The sequence below is a fragment of the Coptis chinensis genome, chromosome 5 (genome assembly GCF_015680905.1).
Source record: "Coptis chinensis isolate HL-2020 chromosome 5, ASM1568090v1, whole genome shotgun sequence".
NCBI lineage: Eukaryota > Viridiplantae > Streptophyta > Magnoliopsida > Ranunculales > Ranunculaceae > Coptis > Coptis chinensis.
In genome coordinates, this window is record NC_141460.1 from 21,433,270 (window position 1) to 21,454,104 (window position 20,835).

A 20,835-nucleotide genomic window follows, 5' to 3' on the forward strand; every position below is an offset into this window, starting at 1 on the left:
GTCTTTCGCAAGGTTATGATGTGGACACTCTATAAGAAGATCAGTGAAATGATTCCAGGCCTCTAAAAAGGATTCATGAGGATTATGGCGGAAAAAATAAATTTTGTAAAGCATTTCATCTGTCTTCAGTGGTGGGTAAAACTGTTCCATAAACAATTGAACAAGTTTGGCCCATGAGTCCATAGAATTAGGCGCTTGGGCAGTTAACCAAGACGCCGCCTTATCAACTAGGGTGAAAGGAAACACCCTCAGTTTAATTTGTTTCGCGCCTACCATTGGATGATAGAATGTGGTAAGAACTTGTTCAATCCTACGCATATACTGATAAGGCTTCTCATGGTCTAACCCATGAAAAACTGGTAACAAATTAAATATATTCGGGGGGATTTGAAAATCCCCCACTGGGTCTGCAAAAACGATGCAAGACTTAGGGCTATTGTTCAGGGCTTTGTAAAAGTCAGAGATAGGAGTCTCTCTTTCTTCAGCCATTGATTCAGGTGTAGTGTGTGGTATACTAGATAGGTGTGTGCATTGACATTCACGATAGATTATGTTAGTCATTTTTTCCTTACCTGACCTTAATCTCATGCAAGGCTAAGTCAAAAGTTAAAGAAACACGACAACAGTCAAAACAACCTTGATATGCTAGAATACATCCTCTAACAGGAGAGGCGAGGAGTGGAAGAAAGAGTACCTGAATGTCTCCTTGCTATAGTTTTGAATAGCGTCGTGTATACGCGATTTCAGTGTATTCAAGAATATAGCAACACTGAATAACTTGAAAAAAATGAAACTTTGAACTAACCTGTGAAATCGGGCTTATTCAGAAGAGGGCGCGGGGCGCGCTTGGAATTAGCCTAAGTAGGGCGCGGGGTGCGCTTGGAATTAGCCTAAGTAGGGCGCGAGGCGCGCTCTTGCTTTTCGCAAAGTCCAGGCACTTGACGGTGGGTCGCGCTCAAAATTTGCCTATGAAGGGACGGGTCACGCTCTTTCCTAACTCGATGTCCAGGCGATAGAAGGCGGGTCGCGCTCTAATTTTTGCAATAGAGGGCGCGTGTCGCGCTCTTGCTTTTTCCGCGAAAAAATTTCTTTTCTGAACCAAACAAACATAATTAGATCAAAACAAGGGTGGTTAGGTTTAATGGGATTTGGGTAGGATTAACACTACTAAAGGAAATGAAGCTAAATAGAACTAAGACGACAGCGGCGCCATTTGATATAAGTAAAAACAATAGTTTTACCTAGACTTAACTAATTAAGCTCAATAATAAGTAAAACTAAATGAAATTTATTCTATTGATCAAAGTTCTACTCTCGTTATTGTTCAATATGTGGAGTAGAGAATTCATTCCACTCCTAGCTCGTTTAGATGTAACGTTTCCTAATTTATGTAATTATAACAAAATCGATGAGAGTAATGAAATGAAATTATGCTAAGACGGTGATTTAACTAATTTAGATGTTATGATTTAAAATACGGCAATTCAATACTACGATGTGAATATGGGAAGGAATTAGGAGAATTTGATTCCACCTTGATTCGACTTAATAAACTAGCATAGAATTTGTTGTAATCCTAATCTTTACGTTTTCACATAAAGGTTGGCTATTTCTAATCCCTAATTATTCATGGCAATCTCTACCAACTAATAATTAGAATGTGAAGCAATCAAACTCATTCTCATGGTGAACTAATTACTTTCTAGAGTGGAATAGATTGTCACAACTATATCTAGACTAACACAATCAAGTCTTCATCAAAGCTTCCTCAAACCCCTCTAATGGAGGTTTAACTTTGATTCATCAAACTATCATTCATAGAATAAAACAATAAAAACAAGACATTATTGAAAGAATAATAATTACTTTTATTAATCTAATTGAAAGAGTCTAAGAATTCAAACTGTATTAAAACTGAATTAAAACTAACTTAAAACTAAATTTTATGAATAACTAACTATCTATTGGAGTTATGCCTTAGTCCTCTTTATATAGAAGAGGGATAGGTCTACAAAATCGTGCATGGGCTTTGGAGCCATGTTTTGGGCTATAAAATCCAGCCCAAAACCTCGTTACTTCAGTCCACAAAGAGGTTTTCTGCTGGAAATGGATTCAACAGTCTTTTCGTCCACTTCTTCTCCTCCTATTGGATCAAAATCTGGACCATTAGAAAGCTCATTTCGAGCCGATTGTTTTGACATATGATAGGCCCAATTCCAAGGTCTGAGTCCAAAGCTACGACCTGCGGAAGTTCTATTTATTTTTGTGCGCTATTTCTGCCCGCGTTGACTTTGACTTTTCAGCTTTGATCGGGATTTAAAAAGGCTTTATCTCCTTGAATCTTGGCCTTTAATCATAAAACTTCTTAGCAACCAACATTTGCTCTTTTATCTCGCAAAAGAGACATATTTCTTCACATATTCGACTCCAATGCCTGAAATACACAAAAACACAATAATAGTACTAACTCTTACTTATTAATCACATAATTTGTCTAAAAGTAATATTGTTAAGGGGTTATATATATATATGGGGTTGGTTACCTTGACAGCTTATTAATAAGAGCCTAAAACTGTAGTTTTAACCCCTTAACAATATTACTTTTAGACAAATATATATATATATATATATATATATATATATATATATATATATATATATATATATATATATATATATATATACAATTGAAATAAGACCAAACAACAGACATTCAATAGACACACCACTAGACTAATGCAAAAGACAAAGTTCAAGTGACATCAATGAAGTTCGGACAGGATAAATAAGTTATTAAGATTAATGCTCTATTAACTAAAAGTCCAAAACAACCTAATCTTCTGAAGTACCAAGCATTTCAGCAACAAAACTACAAACTTGATACACAAAGCAACATATAAATTCTCTACCATATTCAACAGATGTCTGTAAATAGCAAACAACCAAAAAAAAGTGAGAAAAACTTATTCCTAAACACAGAGTTCCAATAAACCTGAAACATATAAGCAATCAAATCATTCCAATAATGTAGCTTCAAATCCGTGTCATTTTTGTCTATCCCCTCCTTCCCTAGGTTAACATTGAAAAAACATAGTAATAACTCACCACTAAATCTAACTAACAGCACTAGCAACACCAGCTCCAACTCACCACTAAATCCAACAAACAGCACCAGCAACACCAACTCCAACTTACCACTAAATACAACGAGCAACACCAGCTCCGACTATAATCACAACAAAAAAATAAATAAGGAATCTCCACCTCAAATTAATGAATTTGGTGAAGGAAAAATAAAATGAAATAAGGGTTACCTGGTTCTTAATTACTTGAATCTACAAATCTTTCGCTTTCGGTGAAAGAGGAAAAATATTTACTTTTTTGGATAGAGATTTTAGTAAGGTGGAAAATGGGTTTAATTATGGTCGATTAAAAAGAGAAATGGTTTCGTTTTCATTCTCACCGCCCAAGTTTTTAAGGATTTTATCTCTCTTTCACTAAGATCGATTTAATTTTGGAGAAGGAGGAGTTTCAAAGAAAATTTTTGATCAAAATTTTGGAGATTTCGTGTTTTTTTGTTTCGCAAAATGTTTTTTTCCGAAATTTTGTTAATTTCGTTTTGCTAATTGAGAATCGAGATGCTCCGTAGGATTGGAAACAGATTGATGGATTGGATGCATTGTGCCTAGAATGTGGCTATAGTGCCTGTGCCTCTATCCCACCCCTATATATATATATAGGGGTGGATAAAGACACATTCTTATGTGCACATTATAGCCACATTTTCGACATACAAATAAATTAAGACTTGGTTTTTTGTGGAGATGATTTCCTCACTATGAAGATCATTCTCACAAAAAATTATAATATTTGGATATGTCTAACCATGTAAAAATTAGTGTTCATTTTTGAAATTTTCATCTAACGATCCAACATTTTTGTGAGCATGTTCTCCATGGTGAGGAGATCATATCTACAAAAATTCAGTCTTTAATTCAATTTTTAAGTCCACAATTTTGCTTGGATTCGTTTAGAATGTGGCTCTATTCCTTCCCATATACCATACACGCGTAGAGTTTGTTGTGCTTTCTTAATTAATCATGATCAATTATTTGTTTTTTTTTTTAAAACAAACAATTGTACCCATAATGATGGACCATAAGATCGCAATTTCAATAGCTTAGGGTAAATGTTATAGGCCGAAGGAAAATATTTCAGCTTAATTTAAGTTAAACAAAACTATCTTATTAAACTACACCATGACCGAAAATGACCAGTATGGGTTTCTAAGCATCTTACCTACATTAATATCCATTCTCCCAAGATGCTCATAAGGAGCCACATAAGCAGATTTTATAAAAAATTCCTTATTTAAAAAATAATTAATTGGTTGATTACTTACTTAACCTTATTATTGTTGTGTTTAGCAATTTATAAAAAAATGTTTTGGTCTTTTCACATGCTAGGGATTACAAAAACCAAATACACGTTTAATTTGAATTGTTGGCCAGTGGGTAATTAAGTTATTAACAACCAAAAAACAAAACAAAACCTAACCTATTTGTTAAACGCCCCAAACTCTCTCACAAAAAAAAAAGTTGTTCTCTCACAAAAAAAAAGTTGTGGCTATTCAACATCTCGATTCTCCACCACCAATGTTCACTGTAGTTTACCTTTTTCTTCTAAGATGTATGTTGGCGCGAGCCATCAATGAAGGAATATCACATCAGTGATGGCATTAAAGAATGAGAAAAGTGGTCATGGGAAACACCGAAGCTCCATTATATTCAATTCTCTTGGCCATCCCTGAAGGCATTCCACTGAATAAACTAATGATATCAAGGAAAGGTACATTTATTGTGCTCCATTTAGTCCATTGGCTCTTTTCACAGTTGGATTAGTAGTCTCCCTGTCTGAAACACTTCTTATCGCAAATGATCATTATCATTCCAATGGCATTGAATATATGTTACGGGAGAAACGCCTCAAAAGTCGAAAGGGTCATATATCACATAAATATGTGGAGTCACAATCCTTTTCAGCTTGGATAGAGTCATTATAATGGTTGATGTGGATAGAGTGCAGATGCTATAAGCCTATAAGCATATCTAGTGAGAGTTTCCTGTTCTTTTCTATTTGTTGCTTGGTTCTTTTCTCCCTTTTGCATATTTTTTCAACTAGAAAAGTTAGAAAGCATATTGCACTTTTGTTAAAGATCAATCCTCTTTGCTGATTTTTGTGAGCTTTTCTCTTTATCCAACTTAATGAGGTGAGATATCTAAACAGTATGGTCAAGGGATTATTTTGTATCTAAAAGAAGGGGTGGAACTGCAATTGCAAAGGTGTGCTTACAAGGTCTACACTTTTCCTTTCTCACTAGACACTATTCGATTATAATACTGAGATACCAAAGGTGACACCATAACCCAAACCTAAAAGTGAATATACATGTCACGAACGTCGTAATATTCCCAAAAGACTCGGAAAAATGATGATACCAAAAGGAGCTAACTCGAGAAAATAACTACAATCAAACATCATGAGATCAAAACTGCATCCTTATTGAACACCATCAATGAAAGAACACTCTCTCTTTATTAGTAAGTTTTCGATTCCATTCTTTCTTAACCTTCTCTCTCTACCTGCTTGCAATAGTGTACATAATCAATCAAAGAAAGTATATGAGATCAACTATAGTATTTTTGTTGAATCTATTTTGACTTGATTTGAAAAGTTTAGAAAACAATTATTGCATTAGCTTTGTGAATTTAGAAACCCAAAGAGAGGATTTGGACAGACTACAATTTCTGTTAATAAAAAAACTACATATGATTTCTTGCTGGTGGTGGTTGTATTCTTTATCACAAGGGCATATGAATTGTGTAATGGTTGGATTACTGTTTGCATCATTGATTAGACCACTCTATTTTGCTCTTTTTTGTCTCATTCAAATATTTATATAGTAAAAGTTAGTTACTGGTTGAGAAACTACTGATCAAGATAATGGGCTAATGATTGCAATGACGCTAATTGCTGAGCATGAGTTACTTCAAAGGAAGAACGCATGAATTTGTTTCTTAAAGCCATACAAAGTTCTTTGGTTTAAGGACAACGTTAATACTGTATGATCATTTGATAGGCATGTGTATATGAAGGCTCAATACGAAAGGTCATTGTGCAACAACAATGCATCCATGATATGGTTTTTTTAGAAACTTATGCAGATATCATGTGTACATGATATGTGACTGTCTAGCAACCTTAATGCTTTTGTTCATTTGCTTTTTTCCTTAAAGTGCATTTAGTATTCAAGTATTGACTTTGTCACAGGCTTCTTTAATGAAAAAATGTTAGCTGACAGGAAACATTATAGTGTGAGAGAGGGGATTGATATTGAGATTGGAGAGGAGATGTACATGTGTCTGCCTCCCTATGTTTGTGTTGGATGACACATGTGTCTGAATAAAGTAATAAACTCCTTTTCATATATAGGTTGACGTACTAAGCAAAAATGATGAAAAAATAACAAATTGTGATACTTATTAATAAGACTAAATGTTACTTTGTCCCCTTTTCTTCTTTTGCTATTTTCTTTACTTATTGATTGAAACTTTCCTGTTCAGGTATACCGTACCATGTGGCAGGAGGAGTAGCAAGGAATGTTGCCGAATGCATGTCATAGCTTGGAGCTAAACCTATTATGATAAGCATTATTGGGCATGACATGGCAGATGATGTTTTTGTTGCTAACTCCATGACAATTTAAGATATAGCCTGGAACCAAATGTAGTCACCTTTATTTTATTTTTTTAATTGTATATAAATCTCTTTATAGTGTTATTAGGCTGTCTGGAAAAAATGAAAGCTAATAAATACAAACTTAATTAGTAATTTTTTTTTTATTTGAAATTCATAAATAGAATTGAGAAGCTCTGTTATAGGCATGTCAGATGTGAATGAGTTTATCATACTGTTTTGCAGGGGAATGATTAATGGATTTAAGATAGCTCTATATTGTTACAAACTGCCCAAAGAGGCAAGGACCTGTCCATTTAATTAGTGTATTTTAATTAGACTTATTTCATTTTTATGTGTAAGAATCCTATAAAATTGTGGTGGCATGGTGATGCTATTAAAAATGCAATGAAATCAACGTAAAAGATTTCCATTATTGTCATATATCCAGGGGATGAAGCTGCACGAACTCTTAGGTGGTACGCGCACTTACAGTTTTACGTAATCTAAATTCATTAACAAAAGCCCAACAAAAGTTTTTAAAAATTAAAAAGACCCAAATTTACTGGCCTTAAATTTATAGGTGAACAAAAGCCCAATTAATTTTTTTTTGAAAAATTAATAGGCCCTTCTGATGGGTTTAAAAATAGCAGCTCGACCACAAGTCGGTTTCATGGCTTGTTCATTACAATAGCCCAAAAGACCCATAGCCAAATATAAGGTTATTTAGCTTTTTGGCCCCACTTTATATATGGATATTAGCGTTTGGCTCTCCTAAGTTGCTAAATTCATTTTTGGCTCCAGTTCTATTAGTTGAATCTGTCAACTTTAACTCTACCATATGTTTTCCTACTCACATTTTCATAATGACATAAATACCCCTCACACTTGACACACGTACTGATTTTATTGAAAACAATTAAAATTTACACGTGTCGAAATCTTGTGGTTTCCATCCAATGGTCACCTGATCGGCAACTACCTTCACTATCTCCGTTTCTTGGTAATTCCAAACTCCACCATTTGCATTTGGATCAAACTCTGGTGTCCCGCCCTTAAAGTTTGACACCCTAAGCATTAGCATCCGAATGGCTGCCACAGCACCCAATTCATCAGCACCACCACTGCTTGCAGCTCCAAGAGTGGAATCCGCTACTTAGTGTTTTTACTCCCTCACTTTTTTTTATTTTCAATACATCCGGGTCATCATATGGGATTGAAACACGACTCCTGCCTTTCAATTCATGGATAAGATTCATCTCTGTCCTATCCTCATTTGGCATCCAAATTGCACAATTCTGAAGATCCAAAGTATTGGTACAATAGAGAATGTTGGGTGTAATGATGAGTCGAGAAGTCTCTTCAAAGTCTTTGCCCCACATCTGCGTTCATTTAGTGTTTGTGGCTCTTGTAATGGGTTGCTTTGTTTACGGGATTCCGGTTTGCGTCATCCTTTAATGGATCCAATAAAGATGGGTGAACTCTATATTTGGAATCCATTTACTGGAGAAATCTTACAGCTACCAACTTCTAATACGATTGGAGTCAATACTTTTTCTTTTGGTCAGAATCCTATTCTTAATGAGTACGTGGTTTTGGCAATCACAAAGGTCTTCCTGGACGATTTTGGAGATTTCTATGATAATAGCGAAGATTACGAGTGTGAACTAAAAATTGAGATGTGCACACTTGGATTGACTTTGTGAATAAGAATAAGAAATGTCCCATTCATCCCAGTAACTTCACACTTATCAGACTACTTTCTCTTAGATGGAGCACTGGTTGGCGCGGAAAGAAATCAATCGATATAGTGTTGGGATCAGTTCTTTGGATTTGGGGAATCAGATGTTTACAGTTTACTCCATTACCTCCAGAGATCGCGCATAATGATAAAATAAGAACATATGGATAATATCAGTAACCGTTGGATAGAAACCACAAGATTTTGACACGTGTAAATTTTATTTGTTTTCAATAAAATCAGTACATGTGTCAAGTGTGAGGGGTATTTATGCCATTACAAAAATGTGAGTAGGAAAATATACGGTGGAGTTAAAGTTGACTGATTCAACTAACAGAACTGAGGCCAAAATCGAATTTAGCAACTTAGGAGAGCCAAACGCTAATATCCATATATAAAGTGGAGCAAAAAACTAAATAACCCCCAAATATATTTACTTTCTCACTAACCACCCCCAAATATATTTACTTTCTCACTAACCACCGTTTTATTCGAGCCAATATACACAAGTTAGGTACTTGGGATGTCAAAGTGTCAAACGACTTGTTCAAATTGCCACGTGACACAAGCCTTTTTTTCTCTCTCTCTCCAACACTTTTCTTCTTCTCCCTTTTTTTTCTTCCTAAAAACCCACCTTGCTTTGCTTCTTCGTCGCGGGGGTTTTTTTTAGTTCAGTTGACATGTAACTAAAAAGATCGTTTTTTTCCCCATCTTTCAACTAACTATTTATATATTCATTCGTAATATTATACTTTGAAGTTTGACCTGATTTTTGTTTTTTAATAATATTTCAGGACTCCAGATGAATTTGCAAGTGCAGCTATAAACCATGCACTGAAAGCACTTCGAAAGCGGCATTTGCTTGAAGAAGGAGCTCATTCTCCTGCTTTCACTGCTCTTACTAAGCCCTTCATTGCTCAGGTACTTTTTTTTGTCCTTTTCTTTTTGTGTTTATACATATTGTTAACTTGAAGTAATTTACTTTATCCTTATTTGTTTGCAATGTATTACTTGTAGACACTACTTGACATGTTTGATGACAAACACACACATTATTTACAAGGTTTGTGTAACTTGATGCCCCAAATCCTTAGAGACGAGGTAAAAGGTGAAAATATATTAGCACCTCTGGAAAACTGATGTTGTGTAAGGTGGTAAAATAATTTTAAGAGAAGTGCTTCAATTGTTGGCGTCTCAATATTATGTTCGTTAACCTTATTCCCAATACAGAATGTGTAGAGTATATAAGCAATTGTAGGCCCATTAGATCACTTGTCAATAGAGTGAATAACATGTTGGAGAGCATCGTCTCTCGCTTCGAAAAAGTTGATGTCAAAGAAAGACAATGTTTTTTTATTGTTGTCTTATTGGAAATGAGATTCTTGATTCCAGAATGAAAAAGGGCTGTTTGGGAATGGTGTTTAAACTATAAAGTTGATCTGCTGAAAGGCTTTGTTCATGTTTATTGGAATTCCCTTGGATTTGGATGGAAACGATAGGTTTTAGGACTTTATGGATGATATGGCTAAGAGTATGCTGGGGTGTCAAAGATGCCTTGCTCGATGGAACATGCATATCTTTGTGTTTCCGACTTGTTGACTTTATGTGTAATGGGGATATGATTGTAGTGTATGGGCGTGATTTTGATGGCACTGTGGCATCTTCCTATCGTGCTTTAATTGTATAATGATCTAATTCTGGAAAACAATTGTGAGATTGAATTGAATGTTAGTGGTAAGAAAAAAGGTATGCATCCCTACGACAAGGTGGAAGGCCCCTTTCTCTGACGCCTGTGCTAGTGGAGTATGAATTATTAGAGGGATTCAACAAGTTCCCTAGTGAAGGTGCTCTTTCTGTCTCTCATTTCCGTTATGCAGATGATACAGTGTTCTTCCTTAATGCCTCAATGGAAAAGGCCCTCCCTCATACTTTTACTTATTTGGTTTGAGTTGAGCTCCAAATTCAGTATCTAACTTCACTTAATACTAGAGATATTGTGTTGGGTGTGATAGAAACTTTCAGAACTCTTTTGCTTACTGAAGGAGCTTGGTGGTTGTGAGTCTAGACACATAACTCACCAATGAGGCACTTCTCACAAAAAGGTTATGGAACTACGCTGAAGAAAAACAACATCTTTGATATAAGGCAATCACGAGTAAATTTGGCCATGTTAGTAGGAAATGTTCATCAAACCCCATGTAATCCATGCGGTGTGACACTTTTGAGGTATTACTAATGCGGGCTTGAAGTTTTAGGATTGAACAGGAGCTGATTGATTTCGGAGAAAAATAACAGTTTATACTTTATAGAGAAATCCTTCTTTTTTTAAAAGTTTTATCTAATTAGAGGATATCCAAAGGTGCAGATGATAGTTTTTTTACTGACTCTGACAATCAGAGAAGACTTTTGGTGACAACACCTGGTGATATCAGACTTGATAATGCTGAAATGAGTAACAATGGGAAGAACTCAACCTGCTCCTTCCGCTTCCGGTCAGGTCAAAGTGCACCCTCGCTCATGGAGTATATTCCACACAAGAAGATTTTTACAATTCAATGCCACTTGCAGTGCCTTTCGATTGTTGGGAGACCTTTCTATAAAGGAAAAGGAAAAGCCGATCCAATAACAGTAGTACACTCAACTCAAAAGAAATGCACTGCAACCATCTACTTTAAAACACGATGGTCTCCCAACCATAACAAATGCTTAAAAAGAATATACTTCAGCTGTTGTCATGATTTGGCAAAGAGGAAAAGACATTTAATGAGTAAGATAATGAGCTCGCTAAGCTCTTTGGCCACACCCTAGAAACCATCTATTACTTTGATCATCCTGAGCTGTACTTCCTCTAAAATATAAAAGGAAAGTCCAAGCTGACTATTCTTAGGGGAATGTTCCATGCTGCTATGACCTATGAGATCCTTCATTGAGCTTGGCGTTATCCACTCCATAATGGAGGAAAAGAAGGAGCAACAAACACCCCAGATGTCAGGTTTAGAAGGGATATAAATGATTTACTGTTCCCAAACATAAAAAACCTATCAAATTTACCCTTTTGCTCTCTCTTTCTCCCTCTCTACAATATAAATTTATTGTGGTTTCTTTATCTTTCTTTTATTATAATTATTATTTTTGTTTTCTATAAGAGTATATATCTTTATTAGAATAAACACTTTATTGTGGTTTCAATTTGCATGTTAGAAAATACATGCATCTGTACATTTTGAATCGTACGAGGTTACTGCTTATGTCTTACTCAAATGCAGATAGAATACGCAATTTAGAGTATCTCCAATAGGGGTTGTAAAACGTATAATATTTACAACATACTTCATTGAGAGAGGTAAACCAAGGGAACTCCACCTCCACCCCCGTGCATTTGTTTGAGGTGTGTAGGAGGGTGTAGAATGTATACAATGCAAGTAATAGGAGGGTGTAATTTGTATAAATAACTATCAATATGTAAACTGGGATGAAAACCTCATTACAGGTTACAGTGTGGTTTTAAAACACAGGAGGATTTAAGAATTATGTTTGAGCATTTATTTGACACAGACGGCTTTTCAAATGATGTGCGAGTTGTTGATAACTAGAAAACCCCCCATGCTTTAAAGGCACTCATCGGTGTGCCTTTGGCACACTTACGCTCGTGAGTAGTTATGAAATGAAAATAAGTATACTGAAGTTGTGTAACGAATAGCACTTACAGTTTTCCACTTGTTGCTGATGGCTATAGAAATGCCTTATTGCCCCGTGGCTTAGGTACTAATGCTTGGGCACGTGGCACCCCATACCCCTACGTGGCATCCCATACTCCTATGCTTATAAAGACGTTAACGTCTGGTTATGTAAAAAAAGGAATAACCTATAATTTGGAAAATAATCACAAGATTGGCAAGGTCCCGCATTCATGACACGTTGAGTTCAGGTTTGATTCCCCACAGTGATAACTCTGTTTCTTTGCAGATTTTTTTTTGCTTAGTTCTAAGCTATTGCACTAAAAATAATAAAATGCATAAATGGAAAATGTCCAGATTCCTAAGTTGCATTGACACGGATGCATAGTGTCTGACACGACGAATTATCAAAAATTGAGGTATATCACATACAACATGTGTCCTTGTCCGACATAAGTAACATAACCGGATTCGGACTGTTCCACAACTTGACAGAAGCTGACTACCCAGTCACACTACATGTGAACTAACGGGTAAGATTTAATTAATAGCATCAGGCATGCATATCGAGGAATTAGATTGCACAGCAGCTGTTCATTGGTGGTAGAAATCAATCTGGGCCGTTCTTTGTCTTTGCTTAGAAGTTATTTAGTCTTTTAGTGCCAGAAAAAGTGTATCTTATTATATAGATAGAAACGTCACTGCATGATGTCACGTCCAAGTATTAAGTCACTCCAGAAGTTAGTAGGCAAAGAAAAATAAGTTATAGTCTATCCATCATAATCCAACAGCTCACACCCACTAAACTCTCAAATAAAACTTCTTTCTCAATAGTCCCCTTCTCTCCTCTCACAGCTTTCACTATTAATAGAGTTGATATAATTTTCTTCTCTGCAAGTCTGCAACTGAAAGCACTAGAATTTCAATTGAATCCACAAATGCGTCTTTTGAGATACTGATCCGTTCTGAAGTTCAAAATGCGAGGCATTTGAATCCTCCATCATCAAAATGATCTTCTTCACGTCAATCAGAACTTCTAATTTTGTTTCAGTAACTTTCTCCACAGCTATAATTTCTCGTCTTCCTCCTTGTCTTCCCTCCACTTGGTGATTCATTTACTGCACTGCCTATAAGGGAAGTAAATTTGCTGCAAGATGGCGTGCTATATTGTGCGACGCCGTGACGTAGGAGTCTTGAAATGACATACCTATTTAAGTTTGCTGAAATGGCACTGTAAATGATGTATGTGCCCTAATACAACTCAGGCGGCATTCAAACTGATCCCCATGTGCTTGAAACAAATTTTGTAAATTTCTTGCATTGGAGACGCATGAAAGCCTGAATATCGAATTGAGGACAGCATAGGATACTAATGTAGGATTACTGCTTTGGGGATTTCATGGGCATGATTACTTGTATCATCTAGATTGTCCATGTATAAGAAGAGTGTTGGACTACCGAGGAAATGTGCATGACTTTAGTTTATTTGTATGTTTGTGTGAACTAAAATTATAACATTCATTTATTAGTTTTGTTTCTGTATTAGAAGAATATTATAATAAATTATGAGAGCTGTTAAAGTGTAAGAGTAGGACCAATAGGTGATGAACTTGGAGAAAGTTGATGATTTGGTTTGTTTATGTGAAACATAGTATGATAAAAGCCTGAATAAGATAAGCTTACTAATCAAGGTTTTAGTTCGAAAGAGAAGGATTCATGACTGTAGATAGTGGAGCCTTCTATGATTGGGAAGATGACTAGGAGGAGGTTGAAGGGCTTTGCCAATTCTTGAGAGAGGAGGTCTGGTTTGGTTGTTTCTGTGGGAGAAGGTGGTGCTGCCTTCATGGAAATCAGTTAATTTCTACCTGCTTTCATTGTCCCTTCTCATGGGAGATCTGGAGTCATTTTGTGAGTCAATATGGGGTGTATTGGGTTGTTCCTTGATCAGTGAAAAACTTGTTGGTCTTTTGGGTTCTAAGGGTCCATTCTCCTCAAGGGTGTTGACTGGCCTTGTGGAGCAGTCTACCCTTTGCTATCATGTGAGCTCTGTGGCTTGAAAGGAATAGGAGACACTTTGATAGTTTTGGGTTGTCTATGGAAGATGTTAGTATATCGATCAAATGGTTCATTTTCCTTTGGTTAAAGTTTTGGGAGGAGTGGAGAGACACCCCATTTGGAGATTTTATATACAGATGGGATTCCTTGCTCGATCAAGCACAATCGAAGTTCCTAGTTTTTTGTTTTTATTTGTATTCTCCTAGTATTTATTTTATATTCATAGTTCCTCTTGTTGTTGTTTTTGTAAGATACCTCATCCTACTGTATCGATAGTATGACTATATATATAGACCTACTTTACGGATAAAAGAAAAAATCTACCTGCTTTTCCTTTTGCCTTTTTTGCGTTTATTATTGTGTTGTCTTATGGTTTTTCTTGTCCTGGGTGTAGGTTAGGTTGAGTCATGGGTGATCTTGGGTGTTCTATGTTTGGTTTTAATATTAGCTGCGGCTAATTCTAGGTGTAGTTGTAATATGTTTAGTTATATATTTATATCAATGAAAATATCTTTTTGTCCAGAAAGAAGAAAACAAAAAAAGAAAAAGACAGAAAAAAAGAAACAAAAAAGAAAGCTACCAGAAAAATTAAAAACTCTAGAATGGTCGGAAGAAATTGATTGAGAATTGGGATAGAGTTGAATTTAGCCTAACTCAGGAACAAGATAAGGCTTTGTTCATAATTAAGTGTGGATTTTTATGATCATTTGTATTGAAGATGGGCATTCAACTTAAAACCAATTTGTGACAAGTGGAGAGGCCTAGGATTTATATATTTGATTGCAAGGCTTTAGACACCCGATGTGGGATCTTATTCTCAACACGCCCCATCATGTGTGGCGTAATCTTGAGCCTAACACGTAGACAATTTTTAAATGGGTAACGTGGAGTAACATGGGCCCTTTGGGCTAGAGAAATAGTTTGCTCTGATACGATATTGAAGATGGGCATCCAACTTAAAACCAATTGATGACAATTGGAGAGGCCCCATGATTTATATATTGATTGGCTAGGCTTTAGACACCCAATGTGGGATTATAATCTCAACAATTTGCATTCTTAAATTAGTAAAATAATAAATCAACCAAAAGCCAATCCAACCACACAATAACAATTAGAAAAGAGGAAAGCAAGAATTGGACACTGTTCTTGGTAATGAACTCGGTCGAAGAGAGTTTATTGTATATTGTACTGTACTTGTCACAGTTTCTAAGAATAATAAGTGCTGAGCAATATTACTGCAGCCTATCCAGGTACTTTCCACAACCGATAACTGTTTTATTAATTTTTAAAGGAAGCATATCAAGAGACTTCAACTGTCAGACCCCAATAGTCTATCATCCTCTATGTAGGTCTCACTTGTCATTCACGTTATATTTTGAATTATGCTATTTTTCTCAGAGTCAACAATTAATTTTTTTATTTAATGCATTGTTTTCTTGGAGGAAAAATAATTAGTTATGTCTCCGTCCACTTTTAGATTATTACTTCCCTGCGTTCGTATTTCGTAGGGATCAGAATGGAAAGAGAGAGCAGAAAATCTTGAAATGGAACTTCAACAATGTTATAAAGCTCAAGCACGATTATCTGAACAGCTTGTGGTTGAAGTTGCTGAGTGCAGAAGCTCAAAGGCATTACTTGAAGAGAAAGAAGCAGTGATTTCTGATCTACAACTAGAGATCAACCAAACCAGGTCTACTGTGTTCTGTACTCTGACTTTTCTTAATTTGGTATGTGTGATTTCTAGCCCTTTCTGTATACGATAAGCGCTTATAGATATCTTTTACAGGGAAGAATGTATTCAATTAAAGGAGACTTTGGAAGAAAAAAGAAAAGCTCTAGACCTGGTTTTGAGTGAAAACCAGGAGCTAAAAGCGCAACTAGAAGAGGAGACACTTAAAGCTAAAAATGCAGAAGCAGAAAACAAGATGTTGATTGATCGCTGGATGTTGCAAAAGATGCAGGATGCTGAACGGATTAATGAGGTATCCATGTCTTGTATTAAAAGTTACGACTTTGAACTGTTTAAAGTTTTATTTTATACGAGTATAAAAAAATTATTTTTCCTTCTCTGAGTAGTGACATGTCATGACACACCCAGTTTCGTATTTCCTTATGACTAACTGTGTAGTTTTTTTTCTTTTTGACATTAAGTGGTCTTTTTCTGGTGCTACTGGAGGCAAGAATTTTGTTTACTATTTTTATCATCATTTCATGAAATTTCCCAACCAAAAAACCAAAAAAAGAGAATCAAGATGGCAAACCCTAACATTTTCTTCAACATGACCGTCTGCGGTGCATCAGTGTCCAGTCGGCCATATCGTGATGGAACTTTACGCTGACGTAGTCCCAAAAACTGCTGAAAATTTCCGTGCCCTCTGCACAAGAGAGAAGGGTAATGACCGAAGTGGTAAACCACTACACTACAAGGGCTCATCATTCCACCACGTGATTCCAGGTTTCATGTGTCAAGGTGGTGACTTCACTGCTGGGAGTGGAACAGGTGGTGAATCGATCTATGGTGCAAAGTTTGCTGATGAAAATTTCGTTAAGAAACATACTGGGACTGGAATTCTCTCAATGGCTAACGCTGGACCTGGAACTAATGGATCTTAGTTTTTATCTGTACTGATAAGACTACTTGGCTTGATGGGAAACATGTTGTGTTTGCGAAAGTTGTTGATGGTATGGAAGTTGTGAAGGCGATTGAGGGTGTTGGATCTCAATCTGGATGGTGTGCTAATCCTGTTGTTGCTGATTGTGGTCAGAAATCTTAGACGTGGGTTTATGATCATCGATTTAGTATGGATTTGATTGATCTGGGTTTAGTGGTTTGGGTTATGGATCTTGTCTTTTATGTTTCCTAAGTCTTGTTAATTGGGTGATGTTATCTCTGTTTCTGTTGAGATAAACACGAGATTCTATTTCTAAATAAAAAACTAGAGGCAAGAATTGACCTACTAGAATATGAAGTGTTCTTTACTCTGAAAGCAGAATAAAGAACACCACCAATGTATTTTAATAAAGAAACACAAATGAAAAATTGAAATTGAACAGGAAAAGGGTATTATTGAACAACGAAGTGATTTATCTAACTGAGGCTGAGTCCAATGGCTCCCTATCCCCTTAAAAGTAAAGCTAAAGTCAACAAATTTTACTCTCTATCATTAATATATACAAATGATTTTACTCTCTATCCTCATTTTACTCTCTATATATAGAGAGTAAAATGAGGATAGAGAGTAAAATCATTTGTATATATACAAAGTAAAATGAGGATAGAGAGTAAAATTTGTTGACTTTAGCTCTACTTTTAAGAGGAAATTAATGATAGAGAGTAAAATCTGTTGACTTTCGCTCTACTTTTAAGAGGAAATTAATGATAGAGTAAAATCTGTTGACTTTAGCTCTATTTTTAAGGGGATAGGGAGCCATTGGACACAGCCTGAGTGACATGACTGCAACAATGAAGATACAAAGTTAGAAGAAGATAAAGGGAGACTTTCTGAACGCTTGGTGCACAAGCCATCAGCAAGACGAACTCTGGAAGTAGTAGAGTAAATGCAAAGACAAAGGGAAGAATAGACGAGACTCCGGCTGTTGTCAGTGGGAGGCACTAGAATCAACAATCCAGGTAAATGGATTACGCATGAGTGGTTGATAGAATACATGAGTGAGTAGTAGATAATCTGTTAGGTGGAAGAGCCATTATTAAGACAAACTGAGGAAGTAGGAGACTAAAGCAAAGAAAATGTGAAGAAAAGAGGACACTCCATTGGTTATGTGTTAAGGGTGCTAGAATCAATTATGGAGGTAAGTGGAGGTGCATCAATGGCTGATAATGTACTTGAGTGAGCAGTAGATGATCCCGAAGAAGGCAATTCTCTCACGCATCTGGTTCAGAAGGAGGTCCTGAATCAGATGGATATCTCCAGTAACTGACTAAGTGCATTGGGTTCTATGGCTCATAGAACGAGGTTTCAGTGAGTTGCAAAATTAGCAACAACAACAACTGGGCTACCACATGAGGAAGACGAACTCATTGGGACTTATCAATCTATCATATCCAAGTACCCTACAATTTTTTCACGTAACACAACTATAACCTTGACATTTAATGCCATGACCTCTGGCAAGGTGGCATTTACCTCTAGAATGGGTAGGAGTAGAAGCAAGAGTTGAATGACCATTGGTACCCTGAAGGCTTGAGCCACAGGAGATGGTTAAGTGTCATGACGAGGAGCCCTTCGTCTATCCTCGTCAACAAGAGTAGCAAAGACGCTCATCATTGATGGTAGTGGACTGGTGGTTTAGACTTTATGAGGATGTATGACCAATATATGACTTTGGAACCTGATTCCAAAGCCTATGTCAATTTTGGGTTCAACAGCCTTGTTCCTCCTGAGGAACACAAACTCTCACACAAGAATTCAACTGAGAAAACCCTTCTCCAGCACTCAAACGAGGAACACAAACTCTCACACAAGAATTCAACTGAGAAAACCCTTCTCCAGCACTCAAACCTTATTATTCATCAACACTAATTATGACCAAAGGCCTACAAGTCTACAACTCAATATATTGCTAACGAACCTATGAATTTAGAAGCTGACTCTCTAGTTCAAATTTAGAAACTAATATACCTAATTTTCGGAATTAAATATACCCCTAAAATAACCTATGCTAAAAACATACAAATAGCACCTAAACATAATTAGAAATAGCACTAATAATATATGAACCAATATGGAACTAAAATAAGTTTGGAACTCTTGGATGCATCACTTTAGATTTGTATATATATTTGCTTAAACCCAGGCTGCAAACACTTTTTGTCAGTTTTGAATGAGGTCAACTATTGCTTCATGTTAGCTATCTCTAACTACGTAAGTTACATTGACACGGATACGTGTGTCCGTATCTGACACGGATCCAAAGTGTCTGACACGGCGAATTATAAAAGATTGAGGTTTATAACATACAATGTGGCCGATACGTGTCGACATAGGCACGTGGATTTATATCCAACCGATTATTTCTAAAATATGGCATGTCCTTGTAACATAGCTAAATACCCAAGAAAAAGTCTTATCCTAACTGATGATTCACGTTACAGTTGAAAGACATGAGGTTATTTCATTTGTGTGCATATGTCACAATAAGAAAAGACCTTTGATTCGAAGCGAAGTCATTTCCTAAGAACAATTGAAAAATGTGTGGCTCAGCTATATTTGTTAAACCTTCTTTTGTAGTGAAGATCATTTTAATAGTCAGTTTATATATTATGTCACATTTATGGCACATGTCATTTTACTCACATGCCAGTTTAATTGTAATACATATATATACACCTCTGATAGAGAAGAATATAGTTGATTGGAAATCATGAAATTTATTAATATATCATACTCATCCCCTAACCATTCTATTTTGTTTCTTCCATAAAGCATACTCATATGTCTCTTTTCGACGAGTGCCCGCATCAACTAGTTTTTCCCACACCTCTTCTTGTAGAGTAAGTAATGTAGGTTGAAGTGGCGGAAGCAACACTTAATCAAAATCAACACTTTATAAAACCCTAAAAGTCTCACCTTTATTGATAATCACTCAATAATTCATAACACACATAAACAAAACTAAAACAACTCCCTGAAACCCTAACCATAAGCTCTTATTTATACTAATTGACAACAAAGCAAACCAATGAAAATGTGCCACATGATAAATAACTAAATAAAATAAACCAACTAAAAAGGGCCCGCCTAATGCAGCTCATGGGCTTGACTTGAACTCTATGTCTACATCATTCTCCCCAATCGAAAAAAATTCGTCATCGAATTTCTAATCAACAAAAACTTCAGGTAAAGAGAACCACGTCTACAAGCTTTAGGAAATCGGCCAATACCCCAGCTGAAAGGAATCCGACCATGAATTTTTCCTTTGTAGCAGCTTCCCTAGCTTAAAATCAGTAACCCACAACATGCTCTTGCACACAAATTATGAAATCAATAACCAAAAGATACATCAAAAAATTTCGGTACAAATGGCTCGTCTTGAAAGCTTGTAACTTCACCAACATATGTGACTTTCTTTAAGGAAATCCAAGCCTGCAGTTGTGTTTTTTTGAAAAACAAATCACTTCGTTTGTCAAAGTGATTCACAAAATTTTTCCAAATCGGATCTTCATACTTATCAAAAAGAGACTCATCTTCATACTTATCAAAGATTGGTGGAGTGCCCAATAGGGGGGCTTCAACACCTTCCGGCAGCCGAGCAGCGCCATCATTGAGGGGTACACCTTCACGTTCCTCATTTAGAGAAGGTTCCCTGTTGGTGTTATCTTTTCTGCCAACTCTGTTATCTCATTTGTTTTCTGGATCTATAGGTGCAAAAGGGTTTAGAAGAGGGATTGAACCAACAACCTGAGATGTATCATCAGTACTAGCCACTGAACCATTATTCTGTGGTGGTGGAGGTGGTTGTGGCACCTCTCTTTGGACGGAAAACTTTGCTTCCATCAGGTTCTGGAACATATGTGTCATGTTCTTCATGTTTTCTTCTAATCGAGACATGTGAGTATCCATGGATGGAGGATGATGGCCTCGAGTTGTTTTGTGATTCACCAGA

General features: G+C 36.2%; 1 pseudogene across 1 annotated transcript; it reads left to right on the top strand.

Moving 5' to 3' along the window:
• The first annotated feature begins 9,002 nt into the window (after positions 1-9,002).
• On the top strand, positions 9,003-17,168 carry LOC147497065 (autophagy-related protein 16-like; annotated as a pseudogene). Its single transcript, XR_015195025.1, has 5 exons — positions 9,003-9,158; positions 9,271-9,397; positions 15,720-15,901; positions 15,998-16,193; positions 16,513-17,168. The product of XR_015195025.1 is annotated as an autophagy-related protein 16-like (transcript).
• Positions 17,169-20,835: the final 3,667 nt, after the last annotated feature.